At 36.5% G+C, this 20350-nt stretch overlaps 1 long non-coding RNA gene and 1 other non-coding gene across 3 annotated transcripts; both read right to left on the bottom strand.

Annotated features, from left to right (window-relative positions):
- Positions 1 to 6512: 6512 nt before the first annotated feature.
- Positions 6513 to 10942, bottom strand: LOC142164346 (uncharacterized). Its single transcript, XR_012695129.1, has 3 exons — positions 9462 to 10942; positions 9059 to 9221; positions 6513 to 7226 (listed from the first exon to the last, which is right to left on the bottom strand). It is a non-coding gene; the product is annotated as an uncharacterized LOC142164346 (long non-coding RNA).
- Positions 10943 to 13501: 2559 nt separating this feature from the next.
- LOC107812868 (uncharacterized) lies at positions 13502 to 17718 on the bottom strand. Of its 2 annotated transcripts, XR_012694732.1 has the most exons (4): positions 17638 to 17718; positions 17423 to 17459; positions 13724 to 13825; positions 13502 to 13640 (listed from the first exon to the last, which is right to left on the bottom strand). It is a non-coding gene; the product is annotated as an uncharacterized LOC107812868 (transcript). The 2 variants fall into 2 exon arrangements; XR_012694731.1 differs by lacking the exon at positions 17423 to 17459.
- Positions 17719 to 20350: the final 2632 nt, after the last annotated feature.

The raw sequence follows: 20350 nt of genomic DNA, 5'->3' as shown, positions 1-20350 counted from the left end.
CTGTATAGATATCCACATGAACACCATAAAGATAATGATGCCATATTTTCAAGGCAAATATAACAGCTGTTAACTCAATATCGTGAGTCGGATAATTGTATTCGTGCTTCCGCAACTGCCTCGAAGCATATGCAATAACTTTTCTATGCTGCATTAGAACACATCCCAATCCCACCCTGGATGCATCACAATATAACCTTCAGATCCCTCAGGAAGTGCTAGAACAGGTGTCGATGTTAAGCGTTTCTTCAACTCATGAAAGCTCCTTTCACATGCATCAGACCATTGGAACTTAACGACTTTGTGTGTCAATTTTGTCATGGGAGCAGCAATAGAAGAGAAGTTCTCAACAAATCTCCGATAATAACCAGCTAAGCCCAAGAAACTACGAACTTCCGTAGGAGTTGTGGGTCTAGGCCAATTTTGTACTGCTTCAATTTTCTGAACATCTACCTTAATACCTTCATCGGAAATGATATGCCCAAGGAAAGCCACTCAATTCAACCAAAATTCACATTTGGAGAATTTAGCTTATAATTTCTGATTTTTCAAAGTCTGCAACACCACACGCAAATGATCCTCATGTTCTGCTTCTAAATTGAGAATATACCAGAAATATCATCAATGAAAACAATTACAAATATATCTAGAAATGGCTTGAAAACCCGATTCATTAAATCCATATAAGCTGCTGGCGCATTAGTAAGACCAAAAGACATCACAAGGAATTCATAATGGCCATATCTAGTCCGGAAAGCCGTTTTCGGAATATCTCTCTCCTTAACTCGCAACTGGTGATAGCCGGATCGAAGGGCAATCTTTGAGAAATATTTGGCACCTTGCAACTGATCAAACAAATCATCAATTCTGGGTAAGGGGTACTTGTTCTTGATAGTTACTTTGTTGAGCTAACGATAGTCAATACACATTCTTAACGAACCATCCTTCTTACGAACAAACAACACTGGTGCACCCCAGGGAGATGTGTTGGGCCTGATAAAGCCCTTATTCAGAAGATCCTTCAACTGGGCTTTCAATTCTTTTAACTCAGCAGGAGCCATTCTGTATGGAGGAATAGATATTGGTTGAGTATCTGGAAGAATATCAATAGCAAAGTCGATTTCTCTTTCTGGAGGAAGACCAGGAAGTTCATCAGGAAATACATCGGGAAATTCATTCACGACGGGAACGGATTGAAGATTTGGAGATTTCACCTCCATATCATGCACTCGTACCAAATGATAGATGTACCCTTTCAAAATCATCCTTCGAGCTTTAAGGTAAGAAATAAACTTTCCCTTAGGCGCTGCAGCATCACCTTTCCATTCAATAATAGGCTCACCTGGAAAATTAAAACGAACAATCTTTGTCCAGCAATCTACATTGGCATAACAAGAAGCCAACCAATCCATACCCATAATGATATCAAAATCAACCATTTCTAGCTCATGCAAATCAGCTAACGTATGGCGGTCATGAATCTTCACATCACAACTTCGATATACCCGTCTAAATACAACAGACTCACCCATTGGCGTAGATACCTCAAATGACTTATGCAACAATTCAGGCTCTCTTTCCCATTTACTAGCAACAAAGGGGGAGATATACGACAATGTAGAACCAGGATCTATCAAGGCATACATATCGATAGAAAATACGGATAGTATACATGTAACCACGTCCGGAGATGACTCTAAATCCTGACGACTCGATAAAGCATATATGCGATTCTGACCTCCTGAACCAGAAGTGCCAAATCTTCCCCTACCCCTGCCAGCTGATGTCTGCATACTCTGTCTAGGAGGACGTACCGAAGAAGAAGAAGAAGCCCCTGCAGATGTCGTCGGCTGAGCCATACCTCCACCTGTCATCGGACAATGTCTCATAATATGACCTGGCTGTCCACATGCATAACATGCATTAGAACCCTGGGTCCAAAATGATTTCGGCCACATCGATCACATCTAGGAAACTGAGGCCTCATATGACTGAACTTGCCTCTAAACTATGGACCTGGGTATGTGAACTCTAACCTGGACCAGAATAAGTTGTCTGATCATGTCGTTGTCCCTGAAACTGTGGCGGCGCACTGGCTACCGGATAAGATTGACGCCGGGGAAACTGTGGCCTAAATTCACCTCGAAACTCTCCTGTGTTACCTGTGAACCGTGCCCTCTTCTGCTGACCTCTATCATGCTCTCGATTGGCTCGTTGTTGCCTCTTGCGATCCTCTAGACCCTGTGCATATGCTTGAATACGGGAAATATCCATTCCTTGGTTTAGAGAAGCTGTAGTGCACTCATTTATCAAATGTGCCCCCAAACCACTAACAAACTGGTGTACCTGATCACTCATATCAGCAACAATCGTAGGAGCATACCTAGCCAAAGAGTTGAACTGCATGCTATATTCCCGAACGCTTATATTACCCTGTTCTAAGTGTAAGAACCTATCTCGTCGGGCTCTTCGAAGCTAGATTAGCAAATATTGCTGTAAAAATGCCTCAGAGAACTCCTTCCATGTCACTGGTGGCACATTAGGCCCCCGAGTCTGCTTCCAAGTCTCATACCATGTCACAGCAACATCACGTAGTCTAGAAGAAGTAAACTCCACTGACTCAATATTCGTGGCATGTATAATTTGTAAGGTCCGTTGCATAAGATCCATAAAATCCTGTGGGTCAGCATTAGGATCAACCCCTGTAAATACTGGAGGATCCAAGTTGATAAAGTCCCGAACTCTCGCACTCACGGACCTATCAGCAATACCGAGGGTCTGATGTTGGGCCCGGGAGGCCACTATTCGAGTCAGCAATTGTACAGAACTCCGCATGTCTAGGTCCTGATCAGGAACAACTGGGAGAGAGACTGGAGGTATGTTAGCTCCTCTACACCCTTCCGAGGGTGGTGGGGGTGCTTCCCTGGAAGCCTGAGAATCAGCCTCATTCTGTGGCTCATGTTGATCTACATTAGCAGGTGGCACCTGACTTGTGCCCTCTCCCACCTCCTCATCCAACCTTTGAAAAAATTTCATAGCCACTTGTCGTCTCGTAGTATTAGGCATCACTGAGAAGGTAAACAAAAAGAGAATTAGGAATGAACACTTATGATTAGGCTCTATTGCACGATCTAGATCAAGAAGAAAGTAATAATCCTAAATGCCCAATAGCCTCATGTTTATAAGTGTGGTGCACAACACACCATAAACAAGACTCTACTAGACACGGCTTGCAGACTCCCTAGGATTGACCTGCTCTGATACCGAGTTTGTCACACCCCAACCTTGGGAGGTGTGGCTGGCACCCGATGCCCGAAGGCCCGAGCGAACCAACCATGAGATATTATTTGAAATATAATAACCTACAGGCAGAAGAGCCCAACACGACAAACACGACACACACACACACACATATATATATATAACCTAGGGCAACAAGGCTGCAACCACAGTATAACAGCTATCCAGGAGGCCGATAGGGCCATACGAAAAATATATATATACAATGACCGCTAGTCTGCAAGCCTCTAAGAGTGTAAGACAATCTCAACAGGGCGGGACAAAGCGCCCGACATGCCCAAAACCACACATATACATCTGTAATAGTACCTATGGACTCAAAGTCAGCAACTCCGAAGAAGTGGAGTGCGAAACCCAACGCTGATCTTGGGGGTCCTACTGAGAAGGAACGCCGCTCTGTCTATCCGAACCTGTGGGCATGAACACAGCGCATAAAAATATGTCAGTACGAAATATGTACTGAATATGTAGGGTGACAAGTGTACCATGAAAAATGTAATTAACAAGAGAAGAGATACAAAGACAATTTGAATTCTGAAACTAGCCTCGGTAGGAAACTAAAATTCAACATGGATATAATTGTATGCTCGTGAAATAGTCGTTCACTATTCCTACTTATAATATATCCCATTATATAATAATAAATCCCTCTGTGGGGCTATAATATCCATAATATACCCGGCCATAATAAAGGCTCGGTAGAATCATACCCGGCCACGTGAAGCTCGGTAATCCCAACTGATCAGTGGTTACACAATATGTGTCATACCCGGCCGTCTATAGTGCGGCTCGGTAATGAAAGTAAATACATACATATACTAAATCATGAATCATATAGGTGCAATGTGAAACCAACCTTAAAAGACGTATTCTAAGAAGAGTCAAAGTGGCCTACCATCATTATTCCTCAACTATCATGGTTGTTGCTAAAATATTTAATTTTTTTTACTACGAGCCAACAAGTACTAAGAACATGAGAGTTATGTATTATGAATTCCTTTGAAGTAAGTGTTACTTATTCATAATTTATATGAACGTCGAAAGGAAAACAAGTAAAAAGGCTCTAGTTCTTTTTAAGCAAGGAACAAGGAAATCCGAGAATTCATAGATATCCTCTAGAGTAAGCAATCTATAAGAAAGGATCAGGTCTAAGCATCTTTATAAGTTGAAGGTGAAATAACTCGAATCCGACGAGATAATTCGATAAACGTTTATTTGAATTCTAGTCATGCCGAAAAGTATAGCGAAAGCCCTACATACCTTGTCGATGGAGTTATATACTGTTTCCGAGACCTCAAAAGCCTTAGGAATGATTTCCTACATAATAAGAACCATTCAAAATCAAATTCAAGCTCATAGCTTATATAATTCTTCGTTTAGACATTTACGCGAACAACTTGTGGCCATGAATTTATAGACTCTTTTGTAGATTAATTTCCCCCCCCCCCCAACACACCACCAAATTTTACTTTGCTACATCTCCTCATCGACAAGATTCCATCCATGTCTTCATAGATCCAAACAACACAATAAAACCATATAGAACAGCCCCAACAATCAAGCCATATTAAGAGAGGTTTCTTAAAAAATCAAGAACATTTTTATAGAGGTTTCAACTATTTCTTAGGAATTCTTATGGTAGAAGTTTACAAAGATCAAAGAGGAAGTTAAACCATACCTTATGTGATCAGAATTACTCAAAATTCGAAATTACTTCAAGGCGGAGTCTTGCTATGAAAAGTGAAACACCGAAGAATTCACGATTCCGAAGCTACCATGGTGTCCTCCATCTTGAGGATGACTAAATTGTTGTTATCATTGGCTAGATGGATGGGAGGAGTTTGAGAGGAAATCCCTAGGTGTTAGGTTCTGTTTTGGAGAGGATAAAACGCAGGGGTTTCAGTTTTAAAGAATGACTTAAATAAAAAAAATTTAACTAAACCCGACTAAGCACACTGTTCCCGTAACAGTGTTCACCCCTGTACGAAAAGGTTAATATCTCTCTACTCCGAAGTCGTATTAATGAACGGTTTGTTGCGTTGGAATCTAGACTCATAGACCTTCGATTCGGTTGGTAGAACACACCATAAATCCCAGTATATTGAGATAAAAGCGCATCAACATTTTATCCAAATTCCAGTGAAATTTAAACCCGTAACTTGCGACGATCTTTGTCGAATTTTTAATCACAACTCAAATGACTTCCAATCTTAATATATAACTATCACATCATTTAAATATCTCATAGAAATTATCTTCCTATCGAATTAGCCCATTTACACCATGATAAATCTTCTTTTTTTATTTTAATCTTTGTTATTCGAGAATTAATAAAATTTTCAATTATATGCACTTACTAACTTTTCTACATTGTAGGAAAAATCTAGCTTTTTATATTTGAAATTTATTTTCATGAAACTTCTCTAATTTTTGGACGCACTCTTATATTGATTTTATAATCAAAGCAAATGTTTTTTTAGCTATGAACGTTTTTAACAACTAATTTATTATGGTAAATAATATTGATATGGTAACTTCAAGCGCATGACAAAAATTATAACTAACTGATCACGCCCAACTCTAGTCATAAAAAGGATAAGCGGTCGCTGCAAATATAATCCGGCTAAAAGTCCGGAGTCGAATCCCACATAGAACTAAAGCTTAGCTATATCTGTTTAATATCACTAAAAAGACAAGTTTGAACAATTTTCTAAATTATAAAGATTGAGATTTATATTTCTAACTAATTAATTAGCAAATACTAGAAAACGGTAAATTATCAACTAACGAGATAAATGGTTGGAGACTAAATTAAGGAGGTCTAGAGTTATGATTTCCCCAATTGTCAGAATCCTTCTAGCCATGTTCCCTACAATTTTTTCAATGTATTCTCTACTAATCATGAGCACTTTAGGTGTCGTAATTATCTCTCGAACAACTACAATAATTTACTAGACATATTCTCTCGAACTACGCTAGTTGGCTTTATCTAACCGCTCATTATGATCATGTCAAGGCTTTGTTATTTCTAAACCTGCCTTTAAAACCACTGTATTGATTTCTCACATACGTTAGGAGTGACGTTATTGAACAACTACCTAAATATGTACTCTCTCTCGAGCACTACACACTAAATAGGCACAGTCAATTGATGGTCATTCAATGAACAACAACAAACACGTAGTTGAACAAGTAGAGAAATCCAACGGCTCAATTATATAAAAAAATAACAAGAATTTATCCTACAAAAGGTTCTATCAAAACCCTAGCTAACACATTAGCTATTCATAATAGTATGTAAAACTACAATACTAAAAGTCAAAACCATAATGAAAAAATAGGAAGAGGAAAGAAAAACTCGTAGAAGAATTCTCCGCCTTGCTCCTATTGTGTGTCTGCCTCCTTAGGTCGAATCTGTGTCAAAAATTGGTCTCCTCTCCTCAAAATACCATTTTTTTCATGTATCTATACCAAGTAGGGTCAGGCCCAACTATTATACTTTCTCTTACGCGAAGAAGGACAAGTTTCCAAGCCTGGACGCCCACGGCCGCGGCCCGAGCGCGGTACGGGCACGGTATTTGGCCAGTCTACTGCCTCAGCCCGCTTGAGGTCCGCGGTCGCGGTTTGACCACATTATTCACCCTATTCCGTTTGGAATTTGGAAAAACATAAAACATGAAAGTTGTAGCCTTTGAGTTATCTTTCCACCCATACATTGTGGAGCCCAAATGGAGTTTTGAGCAAAAAGTTATGTGCATTTTACTAGACAGTGCATAATATGCCTACTCGATTCTTCGTTTTGTTGCTCTATCATCCGTTGATCCCCTAATACGATCCCGGCTTAATTCATTGGGCTTTTACTCAGACTTCAAAGCTCCAAATCACTTGAATTCATTCTATAACATCTATATAGCTCGGAATCACTCCTACAATGCATAAAACACATAATTAGTGCAAAACACTAACGATTAAAACACAAACTCAACTAAAGTGCAGTAAATTTGTGTGTAATAAGCGACTAAAATATGTAATTATAGCCTATCATCACTAACTACGGAAGTTCATTGGCTATCTTGATTGTCGCAGGTATCAATCTATCATAACAAATAATTGTAGCTATTAGGCCAACGATGTTCTCGGTTTCTTATAACTTGAATTTTAAAATAGATTTTATATTCAATATTTATTTCAAATCATTATTGTGGCTAACATGTTATAGTTGCAGTAACTTCAAACACGTGACAAAAATTTATATTTAGCTACAATATTTTATTATATCACAATAACTTTGTAGCTATTAAGTTAGTTTTTGCCATAAATTTTCATAATTGAAGCAAAAATACCTATTCAACTACAACACTTTGTCTCTAGTAATATTTTGTGGCTAAAAGATTAATATTGCTATAGTAATTTCAGACGTGTGGCAAAAACTCACAATTAGCTACAAAATATCGTTGTAACAATAAATTTATAGCTATTAATCAAGTTATTGCCACATGCTTTTATTACTTGAGGCAAAAATATCTATTTAGTTATAACACTTTGTCAGAAGTAAGTTTTTGTGGCTATATAACTGCTATTGCTACAGTAACTTCAAATGCGTGGCAAAAAAAATACGATTAGCTACGAAATTTATTGTAGCAATAAATTTTGTAGCTATTTGTGTAATTATTGCCACGACAATTAGCAAATATAGCAAAAATGATAAATTAGTTTTGCCAATTTTATTTTTTAGCTAAATATTATTATGAAATTGTAAATAGCCACGAAATTTTAATTTTTGTGGCTATTGTTATTTATTAGCCACGATTTTCATACATGTAGCTAAGAATTTGTAGCTATATATACATAATGTTGTAGTGTAGATTTATTTAAATAGTAGGGCTTTGAAGACCTTATTATACTTAAAAATATACGAAATACACAATCAAATACTAAAAATATACGAATTGTACAATCAAATACATGTATATAAATGAATTATTTCGAATTATATGGGTGTATACTTCAAAAATAAGGGCTGAAAATACGTAAAAAAAAATAAAATAAAAGAAAAGTTTTATGGGAAATAGGGTTTGAACCTTTGAGATCTTCCATGCATTGAGAAGACAAATATTAAATGGTAGGAGAGAATATTCAAAATTAACTGAAAGAGTATTATCAGTATAGAAATACGCCTAAAACCCTAATTGGGGCGTAAAATTACCTAAATGACCCCATTTGGTTTCAATCTGGCCAAAAACGGTGTGGCCAAAAGGATTTTTCCATTCTATTTTTGAATTTTAGTTGTAACATTTTGGTATCAGAACTTCTTATGCATTCACTCACTTTTTTGTGTGATAATTTCACAGACCTTCCTTCATATTTGACTTTATTGCACTTAAGTCTCTTGTGGTTTACGATATTATATTTACCTCCTTTATTATAATTTTTTGGTAATAATTCCTTTAACCTATTTATTATTAATGTAAAAGAATTACGATATAACTAAGTTGCCTTTTCTAATATATTCTTTTGTTTAATTATTTTAAACATTTTTTAAAAAAATTACTATTTTCATCTCCATTGTTGTTTCTTTGGAGGAAATAGAATTACTCCTCCGATTTTCATTATCTGAAAAATCATTTATAGAAGATTCATTGACACAAAGATCATCGTGAGATACTCTTGGTTTATTTCCCATTATTATTGCCTCCAACATAATTTTCTATTGCAGAAAAAGGTAAACGAAACAGAAGGAAAACATATGCGGACTTACCCTAAAATCACAAAAGATGTCGGTGTGATAAGCCAAATATGAAGGAAGGTCTCTGAAATTATCCCCTTTTTTTCCGAACAGCAACAACAACAAAAAATTCAGTGTAATCCCATATAGCGAGGTTTGTGGAAGATAATGTGTACGCAGACCTTACCCCTACCTCCTGAAAATAAAGAAGTTATTTCCAATAGACCATCAGCTCAGCAAAACATAAGCACAACAGTATTAAAAAAAACATAACTCATTATATGTTGTGCTTATGTCAAGTGAAGTCATTATATGTCAATTTACATGTCAAATATTTTGCTGAAATTGTGTAAATAAGTGTTTGAAAAACATTTAATCAGAAGAAATCGTTAAGCACAAGCAGCAATACTAGAAAATAGCTAACAGAGCAAAGCACCTTCTTCTTCTCTCCTGAAAACAGCACATACTTGTGCATATCTGCATTTTCATTTTTACACTTTTTAACTATTTCCTTTCCTGGTTTTCTAGTTGTAACCATCCGAGCTTAGCGTCGTCGACCAAATTCCAACAACAAGGTACAATTCTACTGAAATAACACTCTATGACATGTGACATGTCCTTTACGTCAAAATCATGGTTACACCGCAATTTTTTTTGATTGGTGAACTTGTTGTGTACCAACTAGTACTAATAGACACGGGTAGCAACAAAACATGGATTCAGTGCTACCCTTATGTTAAAGATGGTAACCAAAAAAGATATTTGCCAATGTATATTGCCTGGTTCTTTCTTGATTACTGAAAAGTTTTTCATATGAATACATAAAATTTAAAAGGTGCATATATAATTGAGGTACATGCTGACATGAAACTCAAGAGAAGGGTTTTGGTGGGACTGAAATATGTGCAAATCATATCAGCACCACATATTCCTGGCACATTTTTCTGCAATATTGGAGATATGTTAAAGGTATTTGATTTGCATTGTAACTTTTTCATTATTTCACACTTCTGCTTAAGTTGTTCTTGTTATTTGCTGACTATTGATAGAACTTATCAAACGAAATTAATGAATCAACAGTCACGAGGTCATCAATAACTCTCCCAAATGAATACTCAGTGCCACGTTGATTCATATTGGCACTGATATTCAATTGGGAGAGTTTTTGATGACCCTGTAAAGTTGATTCATTAATTTTGCTTGATAAGATCTACCAATAACCAACAAATAAGAACTACTTACGCAGATGTGTGAAAATGATGAAAAAGTTACAAAGCAAATCGAATACCTTTAGCATGTCTCCTATATTGCAGACAAATGTGCTAGGAATATGTGGTGTTGCTATGATCCGCCACATATTTCAGCCCCACCAAACCTTCTCTTGGGTTGCGCATCACCATGTACCTTAGTTACGCACGTTCTAAATTCTGCACATTCATTGAAAAACAAATTATAAAATCATCAAGCAACAAACCAGATAATATACGTTGACAAAATTTCTTTTTGTTTTGGCACATTTATCACAAGGGTAGGAATCATGAATTCATGATTTGTTACTACCTATATCTACTAGTACGAGTTAATATTCAACACACTCACCACTCAAAAATTTTGCAACAAAACCATAACTTCGACGCAAAAGGAGACTTCACATGTCATAGTGTGTCATTTAGGTAGAATTGTTGTTGGAATTTGGTTGACGACGTTCAAACGACATGAACTTAGCTCGGATGGTTACAACGAGAAATCCGGAAAGAACTAGTAAAAAGTGTAAAAAGGAAGAAGTAGAGTGCACAAGTTTATGTGCTGTTTCCACGAGAGAGAAAGGTAGTGCTTTTAAATGGCGTGAGCTAATTAGTACTGTGTTTTGGTTTATATATGAAGGAGTAATAAGTTGGAGTGAAATTGTGATGCAGTTTAGAAGTGCTGAAGCTCTTTGGTAGGTGTGGTGAAATTAATATGGTTCTCTCTCTCTCGTAGTGTGTGTATATATAGCGAGAGCAGGGGCGGAGCCAGCCCTTCGATTATAGGTTCGGCCGAACCCAGTAACTTTGGTCCAAATCATATATTTGTCTTAAGAAATTTATTGAATATGCACAAATTATTAAGTTAGAATCCCGTAACTAAAAAGAATTAGAATCCCGAACCCATAAGTTTCAAGTCCTTGCTCCGCCTCTGAGAGAGAGTAAGGAAGAGATCAAGTAGAAGGGATAGTTACCACTAACGGATGTGGTGAAGTGCAGAGATGGACCTAGAATTTTAATGTGACAGAGCATAATATTCTGCTCAACTAGTGCCCCTTAAAGGTTTTTAGTGTTTAGGGTGCCAAGTGATTTAAATTACTCATTTTCAAGTTATACACATATACCTATATAAAATTTCTACTCAAGTTTACAGGTTCTATTACACATAGGTCCGCCTCTGGTGAAGCGATTAATACTCTTCCTAAGTATCAAAATAAAGATAAAGACGACTGCGCCAACTTGATATTTTGGTATTATCGACAAAGAAGAGCTTTCGGATTTTCCAAAGAAGATGGGTGAGAACTTAATAAATTTAAAATCTTCTATTCCATATCCGTTGCAACTAGTATTTGGGTGCGTTTTTAATTAAAAATCTGAGGTTCGAGCATTGTGTATGGATTTTCCTTTAGAATATAGCACTTTGTCCCCTAAAACTTTTCATGGCGAATCCGAATTATTCGAGCCCTAAAGAGATATCGAACACTTAGTAAGTACAAAAAAAAGAGGAGAAGCGATAATTTGTGAAGAATGAAAAGTTTGGTTCGAAATATTTTTTGTGTGAATGAGAGAGTGACAGTGTGCTATGCATTTTTCCTAGAGAAAGGGAAGTGGGGACTGGGTAGGTATGAATCTGTTACGGAGTTGTGAGAGAAATTTTGTTTTCTTCTTTATTCTCTTTTATTTTTGGGATTTAAAAGTAAACAAAATATCATAAGGTAAAATAATAACGAGAAGTAAAGAAAGAAAATCCAATTAATGATTTAACAATTAATGTATGTACCTTCTGAATATCACGTGTATGTATAAATATAATGTCAGTAGATCAACAAACACATACAGTACAATATATTTGGCATATAGTATCATGCAAAGGATCGGTAAAAATCCACTTAATAATTTAATAATTAGTATTTACCTTATGAGTATCACGTGTGTTATAAATATAATGTCAGTAGATCAACAAACACTTATGGTACAATATATTTGGCATGTAGTATGATGCAAAGGGTCTGTAAAATTTATGCTCACCCAGTATTTATATCAAATTGTACTAATTTATTATGGTTAAGTCTTAAATTAATGCGAGAATGTATACTAATTAATTATGATTTAGTTATAAGAGAATACGTGAGATATGTGTCGTATATTATAGCGTTTCATGCAAGAGCATGTATGCGACGTTACACCCACGCACCAAACCTTGCAGGTGTGACACATCAACACTAGATCTGCCTCTCTAACTCCAAAATGGTCCGGAACCCATACAAAACATACCCGAGCCTCTCGAGATCCCGTCTGAAAATTCCGACAATGTTTTGATTAGATGATGAGTTGTGAGAATTCTGCAATGTTACCTGAATGAAATCACAGCAACTACTTATGATGCAACAAATTCTTACGCTTTCTTATAGGTGAAAAACACAAATGATCCTGCATTATTTAATGATATTTGCATTTAGAAGTTGTACTTAAAAGAAAATGGAGCATTAATTTGACAAAAAAGTGAACAATTGGAAAAATATGAAGTTGGATGGATATATTGTCTGCATGGAACCCAATAGCTATTGTCAAGAACTACATATTTATAAATATTAAACTTTAAACTCAATTATTATTGTATATTAACTTGAGATTACTGTAGAAGCCTATAAATTTTAAATCCCAAATCCGTCTCTACATACAACTCTACATACAAATGAACCTCATATTGCTGAAAGGTGAAATCAAATGCAGCACTCTTATACTTGTGAAAATACTTCAATTAAGGGGCATTAAAGTTCGACAGACTTCATCGCAAGTTTGTGTTCTATTTTCTTGTTTATTTTCAGCAACAGACAATTAAAAGATGTGCAAAGCAACTTCTCGAAAGATATCAGAAATGTGAAATTGGGCCTCTACTCTGGTTTTTACTTCTGTCAAACATAAGTAAAAATGTACTCCACATCAAAGTTTTAAGATAGTTTCTGAAAGAAATCCCTGCTTCACCAACCATCCAAACAACAAGACATTTATGTTCAACATTTACTTTAAGCCTAAACAAGATGTTGCTACAGAAAATACAAGTAATAATATCTCATCTGGTACAAAAAAAGTTAAACTCCCGATGCCAAGAAGCATAGAGTGAATGCTAAAGATTGTGATGGTGTCAAACTTGCACAATAGTCCTGGTATATTATGGCGAGAGCTAAACAAGAAAACCCATACTATCTTTTCTTGAAACCATATTTTTTACGTTCATAGAACAGATCGGTTTTAGCACTCCCAAGATTGACTATCTTAGGACAACCATCCCTGTCTTTCTCCTGCTGAGTACACTCTTTGCAATAGTAAGCATCAGATATACCTACACCTCCACAGATCACGCAACGACCCTGAAAAGAACCATAGTTGCATTCATCACAAACTCGTACCAATGTGCAAGGACGCACATAAGAATCACAGATAACACACTTGCCATCACATTTCTCACAAAGACGGCCAATAGCTATTCCTGGCTGCTTCCTGCACATGATCAAGTCAGGATGATGCTTAGCCATGTTTTTGTCAACGTCTCAACCTGAAAAAATGAAGCAAGATAACCACTAAGTACAGGATAATAAGAGATACCAAAAGTTCATATAAGAGCATGCAGATGTAGTTTATTCATCAAATTAATAGCAACAACAACAACAACGACCCAGTATAATCCCACAAGTGGGGTCTGGGGAGGGTAATATGTACGCAGACCTTACCCCTACCCCGAAGGGTAGAGAGGCTGTTTCCAGGAGACCCTCGGCTCAAAAAAGCAACAGGAGCCGATATATTAGTACCATAAAAATGCATAATAAAATACCAGCAATATAAGAGATATGAAATACAGAATACGAAATACGAAATAGATGGTTGGTATAGTACAACTAGCAGGTAAAGCCCTGCATCAATAGACGACCAATGACATTCTTAGTCTAACTCCTAACTGGCCAGTCTCACTCTATTGTGCTGTAGAAATATTCACAAGTTTCCCCTAACTTACAACCTTAATGCTCGACCTCCATAATTCCCTGTCAAGGGCCATGTCCTCAGTAATCCTAAGTCGCGCCATGTCCTGTCTGATCACCTCTCCCCAATACTTCCTAGGTCGCCCTCTACCTCACCGCGTGCCCACTACAGCCAGTCGCTCACACCTCCTCACCGGTGCATCAATGCTCCTCCTCTGAATGTGCCCGAACCATCTGAATCTTACTTCCCGCATCTTGTCCTCCATGGGGGCCACGCCCACCTTCTCTCGAATATCTTCATTCCTAATCTTATCCATTCTTGTATGCCCGCACATCCACCTCAACATCCTCATCAAATTAATAGCATGTTCATATATTCACATCTGTACTGACTGGGGTCTCATGAAAGTATTTGTATATTACTTTTTCTTCTTTGTTCTCCCTGGGCAAATAACTAAATTTGCAGAAGGTCGAGCATTATATAAGCTCAGTACCAAATAGAGTTACATAGAAGAGCCGGTAGATATAGTCTTTTCATCATATCAATAGCACACTGATACACTCACATCTGCATTGACTAGGATTTCATTAAGGAAATCACAGTCTCTTTTCTTCCTGGGCAAATAACTAATTTTGCAGAAAGTCGAGAATACTACTGAGATTTCAAAGCATCTACTACTTGAATCAAGTTAAGCTCTAATCCAAAGCTATTTAAGTTTCAAAGCACCCATTTTTTGGTGAAAAAGACTAACTTTCCTTTCTTTGAGCGGGTTGGGGGGGGGGGGAGGAGTTATGCTTTCATGAAATTTTACAAGATAGGTGTTCTCCTGTTTCTTTTGCAAACAGGAAAACAAAAAGAAAATTGAAGAAAAAAACAGGTCTGGTACATGCTTTCATGGAATCATACAAATTAAAAATTCTGTGTCTTTCTTCGAGAAGTAGTACACAATGTGTAAACATAAACTCCAACAAATTAACAAAAGAGAAAAAGTAGTCCAAACTTAACCATCAACTCATGTTGAAGCAAATCATGGGTGCAAAATCATTCAACTATTTTTTATTTCTATTTTCTAGACATGGATTCAAAACTTTGCCACTTCCGATATGATAAAAACAATAGTGTTACATTTCGTTTTGCAAGAGCAAAGAAAATGTCGAATGAGTAGTATATTTCAGGGAAGCAAGAAATGGAAGCCCTTCCAAAAGTTGACCAGGAATCTAGGACCATACTGACATAATATAGTTGGATTCTCAAATTAAGAATATTTCCTTTTGGAGGCTGGTCTTCACCTTCAAATGAAGAGGATGAAAGTTTTATGCCTGTTTGGATATAATTTGGTTAAAATTGAAAAATGAGTGCTTCAAGTTGAAGTTCAAGAAGAGCATTTGGAAATTGAATCAACTGTGTTTGGACATGAATTTCAATTGAAAAAACAGTTAAAGTTTTGAGAGTTAATTATTTCACTTGAAATACTACTACAAAAGTCTTGAACTTCAAATTCTCTATTTCAAGTTGAAGTTGAAATAGTGGACTAAAACTGTAAAATAGAAATCCATTTGTAAATAACATTTCAATATTGCAAATAATATTTGGTTGAGTCACGTCCGAATGCCTACTAAACTTACTTGCTTCATATAATTTATCATACTTGTTCAGCATGACCATTTTTCAGAAAGGCCTATAATAGCCTATGTTGCGCGGACTCTCCAAATTGTTACCGCACCCGTGTTGGATTCTCCAAAAATACACTACTTTTGGAGTATCAGATACGCACCCGGCGACATTTTCGGAGAGTCCGAGCAACATAGATAATAGCATCCACAATGACATGAGTTGATGATTCTTTAATGTTCTGTGATCAACAGAGATTTATAGCTTTATTAGGGCATAACTTAAGAAAAAAGCTTTGTTTAGATCTTATACGAGAACATTATTTAGCTCACTCTCTCCTATAGATTAGCAAACAACATCAATGGCTAGTCGATCAATTGATGAACCGATTGCGCCTTAATTTCATTACCAATTTGGTCAGCCATATGATCCTCTCTATGTCATGTCTCTCTTTGAACCATTTATTTTCAACATTCGTAAAAAAATAATTTAATAGGTATCACTGGAAAAGAATTTGGCCTCTAAGGCAATTGAATTCTTTAAAACTACAGGATTCCTGAACCCAACAATTATCACAACACTGATCACAAGTGTCTAATCGACTAAAAGCTCCTAATAAACACTGAACCTCCTGTCAGCATAAACAACAATAACTAAGCCTTAATCCCAAGAATTTGATATTGCTTATACGGATCCTTTAGCTTTCATTTTGTATCACTCTTACCTAAGTCATTATTTATTTTCATAACAACATCCTCCATGTGACTAAAAGTCTACATCATCCAATTTTAGCCTTCTCAGACAGCATAATCGTCACACTACATTATGGAGATCTCCATAGCAGAAGCGGAGCCAGGAAACACTATTGGGTTCTAAATTAATAATTTGTACACATTTAATAAATTTTAAGACAAATACAAGGTTTGAACCAAAACTACTGGGTTCGACCTAACCCATAGCTGACACCCCAGCTCCGCCCCTGCTCCGTAGGAAATTCCAACCATCTCAGCCTCCGTAGAGGTCGTGGCATGTGCAATGGCCTAGAAGGCAAAACCAATTGGAAGTCCATCCAAAATTCAGCATACCAATTCACTGGCAGAGAGATCGAGCCTGAGGGTACAAGGAAATGGTTATCCTACAGGCTAAAACAACTGATAAGGTGCCAATTAGATTAATCTCTATGGTACTATATATTTTCACTTTACCTTCTTGTTACTGTTACTATTATCATCTTGCTGACACCACATGCACTCTAACCCAAATCCACCTCTAAAAATAAAATGCATAGAAAGATTGAAGCTTAAAAGGAACACCACAAAAAAAACTCAATATCCGATTTTGACACCAATTAAACTCAGTTCAAGCCTTCAGGTAACAAAGAATTATGTTCCTACAAATTATTAACCATATAGTTCATATCATGAAAGCAGAAAATCAAAGGCGGGGTTATAATTTGAAGCTTACAGTTTCGGGATTCTAATTTTTTATGTTACTAGGTTTTAAATTAATAATTTGTACAAATATAAATTTGTGAGCTAAGGTATAGGGTTTGGACTAAAGGTACCTGCAGAAAAAAAAAACTTTCTCATAATCCACACTCCCTATCGTCAAACAAAAAGGAGAAACAATTAATTAGTGCGATAAAAATAAACTTAATGAAATGCATGTAAATCTTACATTACAAGCACCAAAATCATTAAATCAATGTATTGAAAACGAAATTTGAAGTTGTAATTATGATTTCACAAAAAAAAATTAGCAGAATGTAAAAACGTAAACCTGATTTATTGTGTTACGCTAATGGCGCTTGACTGCTTCGTACAACCTAACGCAGGAGGAGGGGTTTTATATTTGAGAATTGAGAGGGAATCAAAATAGGTTCAGATTTATAAGACAGCATCTATATATAGCTCCATCTAAGCCCAATGGGCCTTGAGGTGCATCAGTTTAACTGGGCTTGGTTTAAAACTCCAGCCCATCTATTCAGGAAATATATTAGGCTTTTAACATATTTGTTGGTCGATCAAAAATAATTACAGCCGCTATATACTTTCTTCTGGAGAAGTTACATAGTTAGCCGCTCGGCCAAAAATATTATCAGCCCCTATTAGGTATTCATATAAATTATAGGCCAAATACATAATAGTCCCTTAAAGTTGGATCCAATTTTTATTTTGACACCTCAACTAAGGCTAGTACATATTAAATACTTCAACTCCAATAATAGTGTGCCTATTGAACACAAATTTTACATAATGAAATGGCTCAAATATCCATTGAACTTAACGAAATGGCTCAAATAATCCAATAATTTTAACGAAATGGCTCAAATATATCACTGAACTTAATGAAATGGCTCACATATGCCACTTGTAAAAGAGGGTGAGAGGGAAGGGGGGCTGATAAGTAATGAAGAGTTTATAATGACACATGGCAAGATCTAGTAATGGTAGGATTATGTTAGTGGATAATGACATATATGGCCCAAAATGATAATGTCGCTTGTATGTTTATGTCCAACTATTAACTAGGTGGTGCTAGCTCGTGCCAGCACAGGCCTAATATTATAAAAGTTGGAACAACTATTTTTTATCAATTTTGTTTTGATATGAAATGGCAGAGAAGAGAGCATCACATAACTTTGTTTTTGTTAGTTTATATGAGTCCACCAAACTATAGAGTATCTAGTCCTATATGAGATGATGTTGAGAATTCTATAGAGACTGAAAGTAAAGAAGACAATGGATTTTTATGTGGAAAAATTCCACACAAGGGGATCAAAAAATCACGACCTACTCTTGTAGGCTTTTAACTTCACTAACTTGCAATCTCCCTATTACAAGCCACTTTGCAATAACCATATTACAAAGACTTCAACTAACTTGTGATGTACCCACCACAAGTCAATTTATAACTATCCTAGTTACAAAGGATTTAGACTTATGACTATTCCTAGTCATAACATAAACTCTGAAGTTTACGGATTTTTGGTTTGTTCCTAAGATAAATCTTCTAAGAAAGCAAACTAGGAAATACAATGAAGAGCAAATAACAAGATTACAACTCAACTACAGATGAACATAAACTCATTTAGAAACTGATCCTTAGTAGAGTTGTCTTCTTGTTCTTGACACACTGGTGACTTCAATACCGAATGAACATTGTTATGCTTAAGAGAATATCACTAAATGCACACAGATGTTGTGCCTTGCACCAGGTTTTTATATCACAAAACATATCACAATGGATAGTGGTGTCAATTCTTGATACACGTTTCTTCCCAATGAGAAGTGAGTGTTGTACTATCTGCACAGCCACTTCTGTGCAGTTGCATTCCAGCTGGATAGTCGACTTGTACTTCTGTTAGAGAACACTACTGGACCAGGTCCTAGTTGTGTTCCTCTTCTGTAACAGTTGCGAGATAGTCACTTTCTGTTACTACGTTCCAGTTGTACAGTTGACCTGTACTTCTGTCAGGAGCGCCCTCAGGGACCAGGTCCCTATTATGTTCCTCTTATAATGATTGTGGACAGTCACTGACTTGTACTTGTGTCGGAGAACCCTAAGGGACCAGGTCACCAGGTCCATGTTGTGTTCATCCTTGTGGTCGTTCATTTATTTGCTGACTTGAACCAGGTCAGTTGAAATGTATACCATGTGGGCCAGATTCTCTATCTGATCTTCACAACAAGTTTGTTAAATCATTAAAACATAAGAAGCATAAGGCAAAGACATTGAAAACCCATCAATTTTCCTTTTTTTGATGATGACAAACTTAGGCATGGATAGAATTTGTTTAGAGCAGAAATAACCAGATAAAATACCAGAAACTACACAAGGTTCGCCCTTAATCTCAAATAAAATTCCCCCTTAATATCAGAGCTCTCCACAATTAACTCCCCCTTAATCTCAGAGCTCTTGAGAAATAAAGTTCCCCAAAATTCCCCCTGAAGTCTTATTCTTCCCTTTTTTGGCATCATTAAAAAGAGCACAAACAGGTATTTAGCATAAAAAAGTCTAACGCAGCTAGCTCATGCCACATATATGCACACAACATGACAGAAAAGAGAAGTCAGAGGAACACAACATTGGACAGGCAAAAAGGGAAGCTGTTTTATTAATATTTACAATGGACTGAGAAAGACAGGAGCATTAATGGTGAATTCCAGCATGCCATCACAAAAACAAAATCAAACAAAAATAAAACAACAGCCATAGAAGATTAAAGCAAAAATAACTGGTCACTAAGAGGATCCTAGGGAACACTAGAAGAAGAAGGCTTGAAAGAAGAGACAACAATGGTTTTGAGAACCAGGTCTAGTCGAGCATTTACAAACAGTTGTTGTTCAAGTAATTGTGCCCGAAGTCTATTATTTTCCTTTGTCAGTCGTGCAACTTCTTCATTAACAGAATCAGGTCCTTTAACTGCTTGACTGAGCTGAGTCTCCAGTATGGCATTTCGAGCCCTCAACCTTCTGATTTCTTCAGAAGC

This window comes from Nicotiana tabacum, chromosome 9, assembly GCF_000715075.1.
Source record: "Nicotiana tabacum cultivar K326 chromosome 9, ASM71507v2, whole genome shotgun sequence".
Taxonomy (NCBI): domain Eukaryota; kingdom Viridiplantae; phylum Streptophyta; class Magnoliopsida; order Solanales; family Solanaceae; genus Nicotiana; species Nicotiana tabacum.
The sequence above is the reverse complement of the archived record's forward strand: the minus strand, read 5'-3'. Positions and strand labels throughout refer to the sequence as shown.